The sequence below is a fragment of the Astyanax mexicanus genome, chromosome 8, assembly GCF_023375975.1.
Source record: "Astyanax mexicanus isolate ESR-SI-001 chromosome 8, AstMex3_surface, whole genome shotgun sequence".
NCBI classification, from domain to species: Eukaryota; Metazoa; Chordata; class Actinopteri; order Characiformes; family Acestrorhamphidae; genus Astyanax; species Astyanax mexicanus.
The window spans coordinates 39,504,658-39,519,229 of NC_064415.1; positions in this window are offsets into that span (position 1 = coordinate 39,504,658).

A 14,572-nucleotide genomic window follows, 5' to 3' on the forward strand; every position below is an offset into this window, starting at 1 on the left:
ATGTTTTCTTATGTGGATTTTTTTTAGACAATGATATCTTTCATTAAAAGAGCAGAGCTGTTTTGTGGTTCTGCGGTTTAAAATTAAATCATTAACTGACCTAGATTTTTTCTTTCCAATAACAGGTTAATTGGTGAATGAGGCCTAATTGCTGTAGTATAATTACATATAAAATATGAATAACTTAATATTCTGAGTAGCTATAAAACCCGTAAATATAAAGTCAATACAAAAGCACACTGAACCACAACACTGCACAAAAGTGCGGTTACGAAATCAGAACAGGGGAAACAATTTATAGATGTACCATATTTTTTGCAGTATAAGGCGTATTTTAAATCCTTTAATTTTCCCAAAACTCATCATATAATGCCATATAATTCTGTGCCCCTTGTGTATGAATTTTACCAGTCAGGTTGTAAGGAGCAGTAAAGCCACTCCACTAAAGTACAGCATTATACAGGATACAGTGTTATAGCTAGCGCTAGCGGTTAGCTGCTAATGCTGCTGAACCCAGGAAATAAGCTTACTGTAAATAAACAGAAGTGCTTTACCCACCCAAATAAACAGTTTTCAGGAGAGAAATCTGTGTAGATTAACATCCAGCACTTGTTTGATTTTAAAAGAAAATGTTTTTTTTAATTACAGTTTTGTTTAATTAACTTAGCTTTACAGGTCTTGCCACCCAGTGCTGCATTAGAAGGAAAACATGGCAACACCCCTGTTCCTTACTAGTGTCACATAATGCTCCTTATAATCCAGTGCACCTCATAGTGCAAAAATACCTTATAGTTTCCTTGTAGTGCTATTTAAACATTTGCGGTAGTTTAAGAGGATAGTTTATCATACTATCGAGCAGTAGAACCAACTAAAAACAATCCTAATTCAACATTCAGAACATACTGATTGAAAAGACAGAAAACAGTTCAACAGTCACAAATATTAGGGCATTTCTAGATAGCTTTATATCTAAAAAACTAAATAAAACTCAATAACAAGATTAAACAACTATGCAATATTAATATACTATAGCCTTTATTAATAAAAAGTAAACATATATATTATAGTAAAAATATCGTCACTTATTAATTGGGAACAAGCCCTGACTTCAGTAAAGGTAGCCACCATCTTGGAAAGCTATTAAAATTGCCTATCATATTTTATTTTGACTTAAAAATTAGTCACACTCTTGACATAGACCATCACTCTAAATTATACCACAAGTGGCTAAAGCATCCTGAGGAGATAATTTAGGAAAAAGTTAAAAAAAAAAAAAATAAAAATAAAAAAAATAAAAATAAAATAGCGATTATTTTAGGAAGGTGTTTTTAACCATAATTATATCTGAGAAAAGCTTCTGTCTGTAGCCTTGAGGACAGCAGTTTCCTGCTTCCCACTAAAAACAAGGAAGGGGAATTTATACGTTTCACCTGTGCAGCAAAGGCTGTAAAAAAAAAAAAAAAAAAAACTATAAATACTATGTTTAAATTAAGTTAAAAGTTTTCAGATACAGATAGGACAGTGTGTCTGGGTCAAAATCTTCATGGGCCACATTCCTCTTATTAGTGACCTTTATTCTATTCCATTCTATGGCAAAAGTGTGGAAATGCAACAGAAACCCAGTGACTGCTAACGATTATGGAGAATATACTTTGACTTGAATTGAGCATCTACTTTAGTTTGAGGCTTTTGAATCTTTTGCATGCTAGCAGGGTTTTTTTTTTGTATCATTTGGATTTCCATGTTATGACACAGCTACAGGTAGGCTTTTACATAAATTTTGCTCAACTTTCTTGTTTTTCATGTCTGCACAATACATCTTAAGATACTAAACATAAAGATACTGTGAGGATGAATACATTCATACATACAAACTTCCACAAAAATGTTGTTTGTAAGTTAATTTAGTATTACATTAGTCAGGTTGTTTTTATATTCACAATTCTGTGAATAAGCTAAGAGCAGCAAATAACACATTTCATAGTCCATCTGTACAAAAATATATCAGTGTATCAAATTAATTATATCAATATGTAATACTGTATTCATTCAGCCCCACTTAATTAAACATAATAGGCAGGGTAAGCCTGATAGGTGAGTGACCTCTGAGTCAGAATAAATCCGATTAAGAGCAGGTTAAAATAATCCCTAAAATATAGCTTTGGGATTACCCCGGATCTATTATATGCAAATCACTTTCTTAATGATATACACGTACACACACATATACATTCACAAGTGTGTGTATTAACTGTGTATATATATATACTAGTGTATATATAGTCTAAGTGTGTTTTTCAGGTAAATAAAGAACAACATTCCTATTCATTTGCTAAATTTAAAATTAGCCATTGGTAAAAACACATTTTAATTTTATTTTACATTACTGTATTTATATATTCAGGACTGTGCTTTAATATAAAAAGTTACCATCTAGTTTGTTTAACATTCTAAAAACAGGTTGTTACAGTGTTAAGAATTCAAAACTGTGATTAATAAGCAGCCTTATACTGCAACACATAAGTGCATCTTCATGTGTTTTCAACCTTTAATTCCTTTTTTTGAATGTTTGTTGATGTTAATTTTTGCTACTGACTTTTTTTTTTTTACTTATTTTATCAGGCAATATTTTAATGTAAAAAATGTTATATTAAGATTAATTTGATATGTGAATGCCTTTCAACCTATAAGAAAAATGCCTCTGACCTTTTAACAGAGCCCTGCCTGTCATGAGGATCCTGAGCAGAGAGAAGCAGAGACTAGTGGAAGGAGCTTATAGGGCCTACTGACCCTGCACTGACTTGAGAGCATGACCCTGACTTCAGTTCCTCAGTTAGCTAAAAATCAGGAAATTAATCTTTCAAATTATTAACCGCCTTACCAGGCCAGGATTTTTGCCCATAGTCTGCCTGACTTTATACCACTAAATCTTGAGGATTTATATTCAAGCATTACATAAAAAAACTGTCATGTTTGATAAGGAACATTACTGAAAATCATAATTGTAATTCTAATAGAAAATATAAAAAATATTTAAGTACATCTGCTTATGTCAAGATATCAAAGTCCATACCTTTAAAACGTTAGATATACCAATCCATATATTGGTCTTACATCAGCAGTACATATTCCAGCAGTAGTTCCGGCGTCCATGATCTTTAAATGTCCCGCTTTACACACACCAATAGCGTTCACCGTGCGATCAAAATACTGCTGACTCGCCAAGCTCTTCCCCACACTCTACCACACATTCACCTATAAACCTCGGCAGCGCCACCAAGTGGAATGTGTCAAAATAAACAAAACATTTAAAGAAACATAGCTCCAACATATTGAATAAAATCATAAAATTAGCTTAATACAATTTCTGGATAAAAATCAAACAGTTCATTATGTTTGTTTATTATGCTTGTTTCGTTATGTCTGTCTAGTTTTTATGTCTATTTTCAAACATGCAGAATTTAAGTTGATTCCTGTTACTGATCTAAAAATATTAAGTGTTGTAGAGAGTGAACAGGCAGCTTCTCAAATTGTCCTATAGGAGATTTTAAAGCCCTCAAATTTTCAGAATGTAAATAAGTTATTTTACTGCAGAGAATAAGGGTTTTGTATTACCTACACCTGTAGCATGTATACAGGAAAAGGCATGTTAACAGGTTAATCTTATTATCTTAACTATCATAATAAAATAAATTAAATATCTCCTTTCTGTATTGTTAGAAATTCAGCCTTCAGGAATCAGGAGTCCGATTCTGGAGTCAGGAGGCTGGATGTGGATGTGAAGTGCGACCTTATTCTCATGCAGACAGATAATCATACCCAGATTAATCGACTGACAGTGGCAAAAGTCTCTTCAGTCCAGTTCCCTCGTTTCTCTCTCTCTCTGTTCATCAAGAGACAGTTAACAAGCTATAGAAAGCACAATTTGTTGTAGACAGAATCTCTCAGAATCAAGCTGTGTTTTAATAGTTACTGTGCGATTAGTTATTCATCAAACCATAGAAGGTTTTACAAAATCAATAACTCAGAAACATCAGACCTTGGCAGAAATCCTAGAAAAAAAAAACGGAACAGAAATGTTGATAAACAAGCCTTATCTGTAATGTTTGTAGAGAGCTGCTCTTTGATACAGCATCTATGCTGGATAGCAGGACTAGAATGTCAGTAAATTACATAAGATTTTAGAAGAAAAATAATGAAAATCTGAAAATCAAACAAGTGATATACACTATATTACCTACAGTTTCCGCTTGCTTGCCTTGTGTTTGGTGACATAAGGCTTAGATGCAGCTGCCCGGTCATGGAATCCAGTTTTCTATGCTTTATTGTTCTTGATCTGAAGCTGAGCTGATCTGAAAGCCACATAAAGTCTGAATGTCTGTAGTGATCGACTCTAGACACTGTGTGCCTTACTTACTCTCTCTGCAATAAACAGAGCCAACAGAGCTGAGCTCTGGTACTGTAATTTGATGGAAATGTTAATTGTTTCATTTGTCTATAAAAAATAAAGTGCATGAACTGCACTTCTACTGTTGAATCACAGCTTACTACTAAAAACTTTTGGTTTGGTTGCTTTGGTTCTGGTTCTTTAGACTGCACTGTTAACTCAATGAAGGCAGTCTAAGATGCTTGGTCTGGATACTGAAAAATTAAACAGAGTAGGTTCCATTTGGACTTGTTTAATTAAACTGTGAAAAAAAAAGTCCCATTTTACTTGCTGCAATATTTCCAGTGCTATTGGCAGCAAGACAAAGCGAATCACGATGAATCCGACCCCATGTTTCACAGCTGACAAAGCGACTTTTTATTTCTCTTCCATAAAGACTGCATTTGTGCAAATAGCACTGCACAGTGGGATGCTGCACCATTCTTTGGCTGAGCTGACTGAGAAAATGGTATTTATTACTGTATATACAGATGTTTATCAGATGTTTAGAGGAGCTTGTGTTCGGAAAAAAATGTTAAAAGTTTGTAAATTGGATTTAAATAAATTTGAAGGTCTTACTTATTATTAAAAACATGCCTCAGGTCTTATTTATAAGATAAGATTCTTTTTAGGTTCAGATTTTTAATTACATGAAATACAATGTAAATGTGAATTAATTAGCTTAAAGTAATTTGTTATATGATTTATTTGCTACAAAGGTTGCTTCCATCTTCTTCCTACAACTTCTACCTAAACATTTGCATAAGACTGTACTGTATGCCTAATGTTTAATAATTAACTGATTTATTGACAATATAGTCAAGGTTTTTTTTTTTTTTTTTTGGTGGTTTTGTAATCAGGTTTTTCTCACAAAGTATATTCAAGATATAACATTCCCCGTTAAAATACAAGATGAATTAAAAACTTTTTTAATATTAATCAGTATTTATATTATATCATGTTCTGGGTGTTTTAAATACAACTGAAAAAAAAAAATAATAATAGACCCACCTCTTCAGGGAACATCTCACCAAAAAAGCTCCACATCACGTATTCACTGGTGGTTTTTAAAGTAAAGGCTTTTATAGTTGTTTAAATAATTATGTATTATGTACGTTTTTAAACAAAAAAGACTAAATTACTACCATACATACTGATGTGCATGAATACAAGCATTTGGATAGGGCATTGGCATGTACATAATGTTTAGATTTACTAGTGTTTGTGATGTGTGATGTTCCAATGACTTTAATGACGTCCTTTTACTCCACAAGTTTATGCAAAAGCCTGTAATGAGTGGACATTTATTTATTTATGTATTTATTTATTTATTCATTTATCTATCATTACATTAGTACACTACAAATGTTCACCAGTAGTACAATTTGATTAAAATGTCCATAATTTTACACAGAATGTTTTTCACAGATTTACTTGTATCATATGTAAGTTCTGGAACAGATGATCATTTGATTTCTTGGTCAGGTTCACTGCTTCACTGATACACGGTTCCACTGCACTTCCATTCTAGCTACAGAGACACAAAAATATAGAGCAAACGTTTGTAAATTTATAACAAAGAATGTGCTTCAATTAGTTTAAACACTATTAACAGGCACTACTTCTGAATTTACCATGGAGGGCCATTATTTTGTTGCTGTTGTTTTTCCTTCCATGCTTGTATCTAAAAAAGAACACAAAAAAATAGAAATATGAGATTAAATAAACATAAATGCTTTAAGTTATTACTGCTGAAAATGTAGCTACATTTTACAATGGTGAGTAATACCAATGCTGCTACTATTGGATACTATTGACAACAGCAATCATTTTATTACAAGTATTATTCATAGAGATAGAAGTTGGATACATATAAAATAAGAAAACAAACTCATTAATCAATTAAAAGTAGGTGTATGTCCATCTGTTCTGGGTGTTTTTAAATCACAAACTTACCTCTTCAGGCGTCATTCCGCCGAAAATGATTTTCATCACATCTTCATTATTGTTATTTAGAGCAGTGTAAAAACTGTAAATCGATGGAGTTGGTGTTGTTTGTTTGTTTTGACGGCCCTAAACAACAGAGAATAAGTTATTTAAATCAAGATTATTTTCCTGCTTAATAACATAACAGCACAAAGTTCATCTTTGATGCAAAGATCAGTTTAGCCATGGAAAATGTATTTTATTATATAGTATACAAACAAATAGACTACACTTTTCTCATACATACTGATGTACATTAATACAGGTCACAGTTTTAAGACCATGTAAAAGTATTTTTTAAATATTTTTTAAAAGAAATTAAGATTCGCCATTATTTGAGTAGTTTTCTTTTACATAATGTTAAATGTTTTATAAAGAATGGACCAAAAGAAATGACTCAAAATACCTGAAATAAAATCTTTTTCCACTGACTTCCTTTGAAAGTTTAAAGTTTTTTTTTTTTTTTAGATGGAAGGTTTTACCAAGAGGATTTACAAAGATGGAAACAGCATACAAAATTATTGAAAACATGTACAAATTTGTACAATACTGTATTACTCTTCTCTAGTTAATAATAATCACTCTTACCTTGAGTTGTGCCAGTGCTGGCAACACCAGAGCAGCACCCAAGATACAGATAAGCAGCACAGCTTTCATGGTGGCTGACTGTAGGATCTGAGTGCACAGCCTGTTGGTGGACAGAGAAGATTTAGCGGATCAGAGTGTAAAGTCTTATTTAAAAAACAAGCTGGTGAGGGAGGAGCTGTTCACAAACCAGCGGTCACTCAACCTGTCCTTCATCAGCCGTGCTGTTTACTGGCACATGTCAGAGCTAACATTACATGGCAAAGCTTTCCTGAAGTCATGCTGTGTTTTTTTTTTGTCAAAACAGTAAACAACAAGGCAGAGGACTTATTTTTCTCACTTATGAATAGGGCTGTCAACAAAACCCTTTTTTCTGGTGATATATTGTCCCTGAAATAATTGTGATAAATGATATTATTGTCATTTTAAAAGCATTTATGCAATTAATATACTGATAACACAGAAGCAGGTAACATAACACAGGAATATGATAAATCCTGCAGTTAATAACTGGGGTTATACATAGGGTCCACACTTTTCCCCTATCACTACATAACAATAACAAGACCCAATACTAACTGTGGTCTTTTATTTTACAATCAGCAGCATTTAAAACCCAAACTTCACAGAGAGATCTGTCGAGTTTTTTTTTTAATGTTTGATCCTAGATTGGTTTTATTTAACGTTTTAAACGTTAAACATCTTTAAACGTTCTGGTAACATCGCTTCTACATCACTTGTGTCAGTGTTTTCCTTTTTAGTTTTGGGAATGTTACTTAGAATGTTTCCACAACTCATTTAGCTCTAAAGAAAGCTGTTAGAAACGTTCTAAAAACATTTTGATGCTCAATATTTTATGTCAGTTTTCAGAAAATTCTTATTTCTGTAACATTAGGGGTTAACCTTCCTCAAAACATTGCTAAATGTTCTTACAATATTCACCGTTTGCGCTTTTATGACATTGAGCAAAAATATTTTGTACTTAATTAGAAACAAATGCTCTAAAGAAGTAATTTTACTGTAGCCAAATATTTAAAAAAAACTAAGAACATGTAATATTTAAAGGTTAAATAAAGCTTCACATGATATATTGCTTCTTTACCAACATAAAAATTCTTCAGATATGGAATGTCTCATCCATATTGCACACACTATCCAACCTCACTTAAACTCACATAATTCAAAATGACTAACAAGATAGCACCTCACAACTTGTAATGTAAGTAATTCTCTTCTATATTTCCACTCACTGCTACTCAAACTAGTATATTTAACACTGTTTTAAGTTGTTTTTCAGTGTTGTTTTCACCTGTACTTTGTTTAAAGTAAGACCTGACCGGCTGAATCCACTGTTAGCTTAGCGGGTTAGCCAAATCACTGGTTAAACTAAACCCCCTAAACTACTAAACTAACCTCCACCGGTCCGCTAGCAGTCGGTCATACAGTGTAACAGGTTTAACTGTTAGGTGGAATAACTGTAGATTACCCTGTAACTGAGTGATTTAATGTGTAAATAGTGGATTTATGATCGTGCTCTCTATGAAGCGCTGTTACCAATTCAGATTATTTTGTCCCCAGGGATGAATCGAACTAGGAAATTAGTGACGATACCCAACCCCATTCAAGCCGTCCTCTTCATGACCAATTAACATACATGTCCCATGACTTTTGGCATGCACCTTGTAAGTTTGTATTTGTATTTGTAATTGTATTTTTTTTTTTACTAAAATATCTCAGATAATGCCACCATTATTTGACATCCTCATTGATCAGTATAACTGAGCTTAAAACTGGTGAAGGCACAATGGTCTTGCATTCTTTTTTAACCCATTGTGACTCTGGAATACTGAGTGGGCACAGGAATACTGTGCTGTTTGTGGTGACCAACAGAAGACTAGAAGATTAAACAGGCCTGTTAAAATTGTCAAATGGTTCCAGTGCTGTAACTTAAAAAAAACTTTATCCATTCTTGAGTAGATAGACTTAATGGTCCAGCTCAAATTAACATAAAAACGAAAGATCTGGAATTTTATCTAGACATGCTTTTTGTCTCCTCAGAGGAAAGTAACTAAGCAATATAGATGTATGGAAAGTGCTCGCTTCAGGCTGGGTTTCAATCTGAGCCCTAAATCCTGACATAAAGTATACTTTAAAGACAGAGGTGTCAAGTATTGAAAGTACAAAAACTTTGCTACCTTACCTAAGTAGACATTTTTGGTTATCTATACTTAAGTGAAGTAATTATTTTTCAGACAACATTGTACTTCTACTTCTTACATTTTCACACAATTATCTGAACTTTTTACTTTTTAATTTTAAAAATTTGGTTACTTCTATTCTATTCCATTTCAGCTTTTTTTTATCTGGAAATTTCTCCATCCAGACCAAGTGAATCTGTTGCCTCAGAACATTATGCAGTCTAGGGATGGGAATTGATAAGATTTTTCCGATTCCGATTCCCTTATCGATTCTGTGATACGATTCGATTCCTTATCGATTCTCTTATCGATTCCAATTTGGGGAAAAAAGGAGAGCAAACAGTTTCATAAGCACCAACTTTGTTTACTTAAATATCATACGACCTTACAAACTCAACAACAAGGTCAACATGTCCACAACAATGTGCAACTGGCAATATGGAAATGTAGCAAATACTCTCTAATAATGTTGTGTGCGCAGATGTTTGTGCATATTTGATGTATTCCCTCCCGGCGATGTTATAAAAAATTTACAATGGTTGCAAAACGCCCTGTTGCCATCCTTGTGTAGCGTGAAATGAAGCCAAACTTTCGAGCGGTTTAACCTAGTGGACGCCATTGAAAAGACGTGCTTACTGAATCATGCGTAACTTGCGTAACATGCGTAACTTGCGTGATCGTGCTGTCTGGAATCGATAAGAGAATCATTAAGCAAGGTGCCAAACGATTCCGTGGAATCGAAACACACGGAATCGATTCTCAACAGGAATCGATTCTCGATTCCCAAGCCTAATGCAGTCAGACCTCTTTTTAAATGCTTGTTTTTTTTCCTCAAAAAAATAAGCCACAGAGGGTTAATGTAACATTAAAATGGGATTTTTGTTTTGAAACGAGTACTTTTACACTTTATGCATTTGATGCTTCAACTTCTACAGAAGTATTTTAAAGCCTAGTATCTATACTTCTACCTGTGTAATAAATGTAAATACTTTTTTCTTTGTTTTAAGAGTGTGAATGCACTAAATATACAGAGGGTTAAAAAGATTGTCACTTGTTGTAGACAGAGAATAAGAAGAACAGAAAATTCCTGGCAGTTCTAGCTGCTAAAATAGAAGCACAGACAGAGAAAGAATAGAACCAGATGAAGAACTGAAAGTTCTGCAGAAGAAGCCCTGTCTTCTTTATCATTTCTGTGATTAGATTTACGGTTATGCAAGTAGAGTTACATGCAAAGTTAACTGAGTAGAAGATGAACTAATTCTTTGTAATTTTGTAAGAAAGACTTTACAAGAAATTCATTATTAATTCATTATTTCTGTCCTGTTATCTATATTAAGATTGATGGGACTAATGGGTGAAAAAATAAATGCCTATTTCTCTCTTTCCTTGAATAATTATTTGAGACCCATGTTAATTCCCATTAACCAGCTCTGTTATTACAGCCAGAGAACCTGTAGAGAGGAGAAAACCCAATAAACAATCTCTTCCAGGTTTGTCAAACCAACAGAGAGCGCTCCTGAGTGAGTCCAAAATAAATGGGTTCATACGGAGCAAATGAGTAAAATCAGTCTAGAGTTTATAAATGTTTAATCATTTTTATACTCATTTACACAGAACAACATCAATGGTTTTAATTGTACTAGAGGTGTCTCTGGTTACTATCCTTTTACAAGAACAGGTTGCATCACCATCATTTATTTTCTTCAGTTTTACCTACAGTGTAATTCAGTGTAGTGTAATTCATTCACTTCTTAAGTAGGATCCTAAATAGAGTTCTAGTTTCCTACATTAATGAAAACCTGGAATCAGCCTGGCCTGTAAAAGCCATTGTGCACAAAAAAATTAACATAAAGCCGATGTGTGATTCCAGTGTGATTTTGAAGTACTTTTTCATCTAGGGCTAAAATAAACACATCATATGAAGAATTCTAGTCTCAGGAAAACCTGGAATTAGCCTGGCTCGAGCTGATTTTCTACTGTAAATTAATTGGCAACATGGCATACTGAGCCATTGTACACCAAAAAATAAATAAATATATATATATATATATATATATATATATATATATATATATATATATATATATATATATATATATATATATATAAAATATAAAGCTAATGTTCCAGTGGGATTTTGAAGGACTTTTTCATCCTATGCCAGAACAAATACACATACTGTACATAAAGAGATCAAGTCTCCTACTTTAAGGAATACCTGGAATTAGCCTGGCCTGACCTGATTTAATACTGTAAAATGTAATTAGGAGACTAGAACTCTTCAGCTGATGTGTATGTGTTCTGGCCCTAGATAAAAAAAAGTCCTGCATCAGCTTTATATTATATTTTTGTGCACAGTGGCTTTTACAGTATAAAATCAGGACATTTTGGGCCAGAACAAATGCACATCAGATGAAGAATTCTAGTTTCCTGAAACTTATCCTGGCCTGAGCTTATTTTATACTGTAAAATTAATTGGCAACATGGCATACTGAGCAATTGTGCACCAATTTTTTTTTTTTAAATAAAGCTGATATTCCATTGTGATTTTGAAATATTTATATAATTATGTGCTCAACGTTTTCATTGCATCATTGTAATTGTTTCATTTACTGCTCTATAATAAAGTAAAGTGATGCTGGTCTTTGAAAATTTTGCTATTTTATGTCAGGTTGTGGTGCTAGTCAAAACAATGCAACATGTTTACAGTTTTCTGATGTTTATTAAATACTTTTATAATCCACCACCTTATATTTTATTATTGTAATGTTTCATTTACTGTTTTTTATAATGTTTTAAGATAAAAAGGGTTATTATCAATGCTATATAGGCCTACAGTATATATGTATTGGGCAGAACCGAGTTAAGTATATTAGTCTAAAACCATTCAAATTTCTCATGTGGACCCTTGGGAAAATTAATTGCCCACTCCTGCTCTAGCGGTTCACAGTAATTTTCTGATATAATGGAGGAGATAGGTACGGTGGCCGAGAAAGCCCAACGCAGTGCAAATTGAAAAGCGCTGCAAAAGCACAAAACACATCCATCAAAATTACAACACAGGCGCAGCAAATAGAAAAACGCGCTGCAACTAGAAAAACGCGCTGCAAATAGAAAAACGCGCTGCAAATAGAACCACAACACAACGGAAGTGAGTCACAACACAACGGAATTTTCCCGGGGGACCTTAAAAGATACTGTACGTCTCGCAGTGTTGGGAAGGTTACTTTTAAAATGTAATCCCTTACAGATTACTGATTACATCACTCAAAATGTAATTTGTAACATAATCAGTTACATTACTTCAAGTGAGTAACGTAATCTGATTACTTTGGATTACTTTAAATATTGTCATTTTTTTAAGCCTGAATGAATGTAACAAATAGATAAACAAATAAAACAGCCTTTTCAATCACTCTATAAAAATACTTATGAAACCATTTCATCAAACAATTTTATAAAACACTTCTATAAATTGATGATAAAACCATTTAAAACCAAACAATGTAACAACAACCGTAAGCTCTATCTATTTTGCAGGTTTGCCTCCAGTGTAATTTTGACAACAAATTGTGATTTAGTCTTAGTCATAGTCTTGTGACGAAAATAGTATTTAGTTTTAGTCACAATTTAGTCATCTGAAATGTTTTTAGTTTTAGTCGACTTAATGTCATAAGAATATAGTCGACTAAAATTACAGTAAATTTAGTCGACTAAAATGTAAAGGGTGTAAATGTAAATGCTTTTTTCATCAGTTCCCTTGAATTATTAACTCTACATGTATACAAAATGAAACGTTTAATAACCACTTGAGTAATATTGTTAATGTTTGAAAGTGAAATATATTTATATATGATTTAATGTATATTATTATTATTACTATTATTATTGTAGGTGTGTGTAAAATATTTTACATTTAAAATTTTGCTCTAGAAATCAGGTCATAAAACATCTGAATAGTTAAATTATAGTTTGAACAGCGTTGTAGATGCAAAAACTTTTAAAGGATCTAGTTTTATCTCCAGCACTAACCCAGCACACCTACTGTAGCTACATTCTATAAATGAACACACATTCACACACTGTCCTGTAGAGATGCTCTCAGGATGTACAGAGAGACTTCATGAGTTAAAGTGAGAAACTTATGAGAAAGTGCTGTAAGGAACTTTACACAAACTTTTGGGTTCATAGATTCACTTATTTTATTGTTTTATTTTGGATATATTATTGAGTTCCTTTCTGACCTGTTCCTGCTTTAACACTAGCTATATCTTTCCCACTGTGAGACTAAACAGATGATCGGATCTTAATGAGTTAGGGTTCTGTATCAGTTCTGTGTTTTAGTGCACTGCCGAGTTAAACACATCAGCTCATGAAATAACATCAGCATTAAAACGCTGATCTCTGCATGGAGATCTGTGTGACTCTGGTCTGCAGAAGCTGAAAGATTAGTGGTGTTTTTACCGGTAATGGAGTCGCTCCACGCGGTTTACACGTTATCTTGTTTTTCACGACGTCAAAAGAGAAATATATCGCCTCTCCTCTCTCTCTCTCCCTGCTGAACACTGTCGAGTTAACTTCCAGTCGAGCTCCGTATCGACAGTTTAATTCCGCGAGGCGCTGCTGCAGGAGAGGCGGGTACTCCACCTTCGCTAAAGTAGCAGTGATTGGATCTCTTCCTAACTGGTCCCTTCCTTTCACAGACCTAAATCAGTTCTGATTGGATTTCGTCCCTGCCAAACATTTTCGTCTCGTTTTTATTCGTTGACCAAAATGTCAGTTAATTTCGTCTCGTTGTGTGTGTGGAGCCGCTGTGAGCCGCTGCCCCTCCTCCCTGTGTGTGTGTGCAGCGAGACGGGAGGAGGGGCAGACAGTTCCCTGTCATATCAGAGCGTATTCACCGCAAAATGTTATTTGCGTTTTGTCAGTGTTGGATTGGAAGAGCAAAAATAGGAAAGTACCGCAATGTAACCCTTTTATTTTAGCAGAGTAACTGTAATCTGATTACCACTTACTGAAGCAGTAACTGTAACGGATTACAGTTACTTATAATTTGTAATCTGATTACGTAACGCCGTTACATGTAATCCGTTACTTCCCAACACTGACGTCTCGGACTTCACTATGTGTACAAAAGACAATAAGTGGCAAAACAAGGCGTTTTGTGAAGCAGAACTTTTAATAATATGCACACAACCGTGGCAATCACAGGTAATAAACATAACTTACTTTTCAGAAGCTTGTTTGCCACTTATTGTCCTTTGTATACAGCTGGTACAGCATCTTTTAAGGTCCCCCGGGAAAATTCCGTTGTGTTGTGACTCACTTCCGTTGTGTTGTGGCTCTATTTGCAGCGCGTTTTTCTATTTGCAGCGCG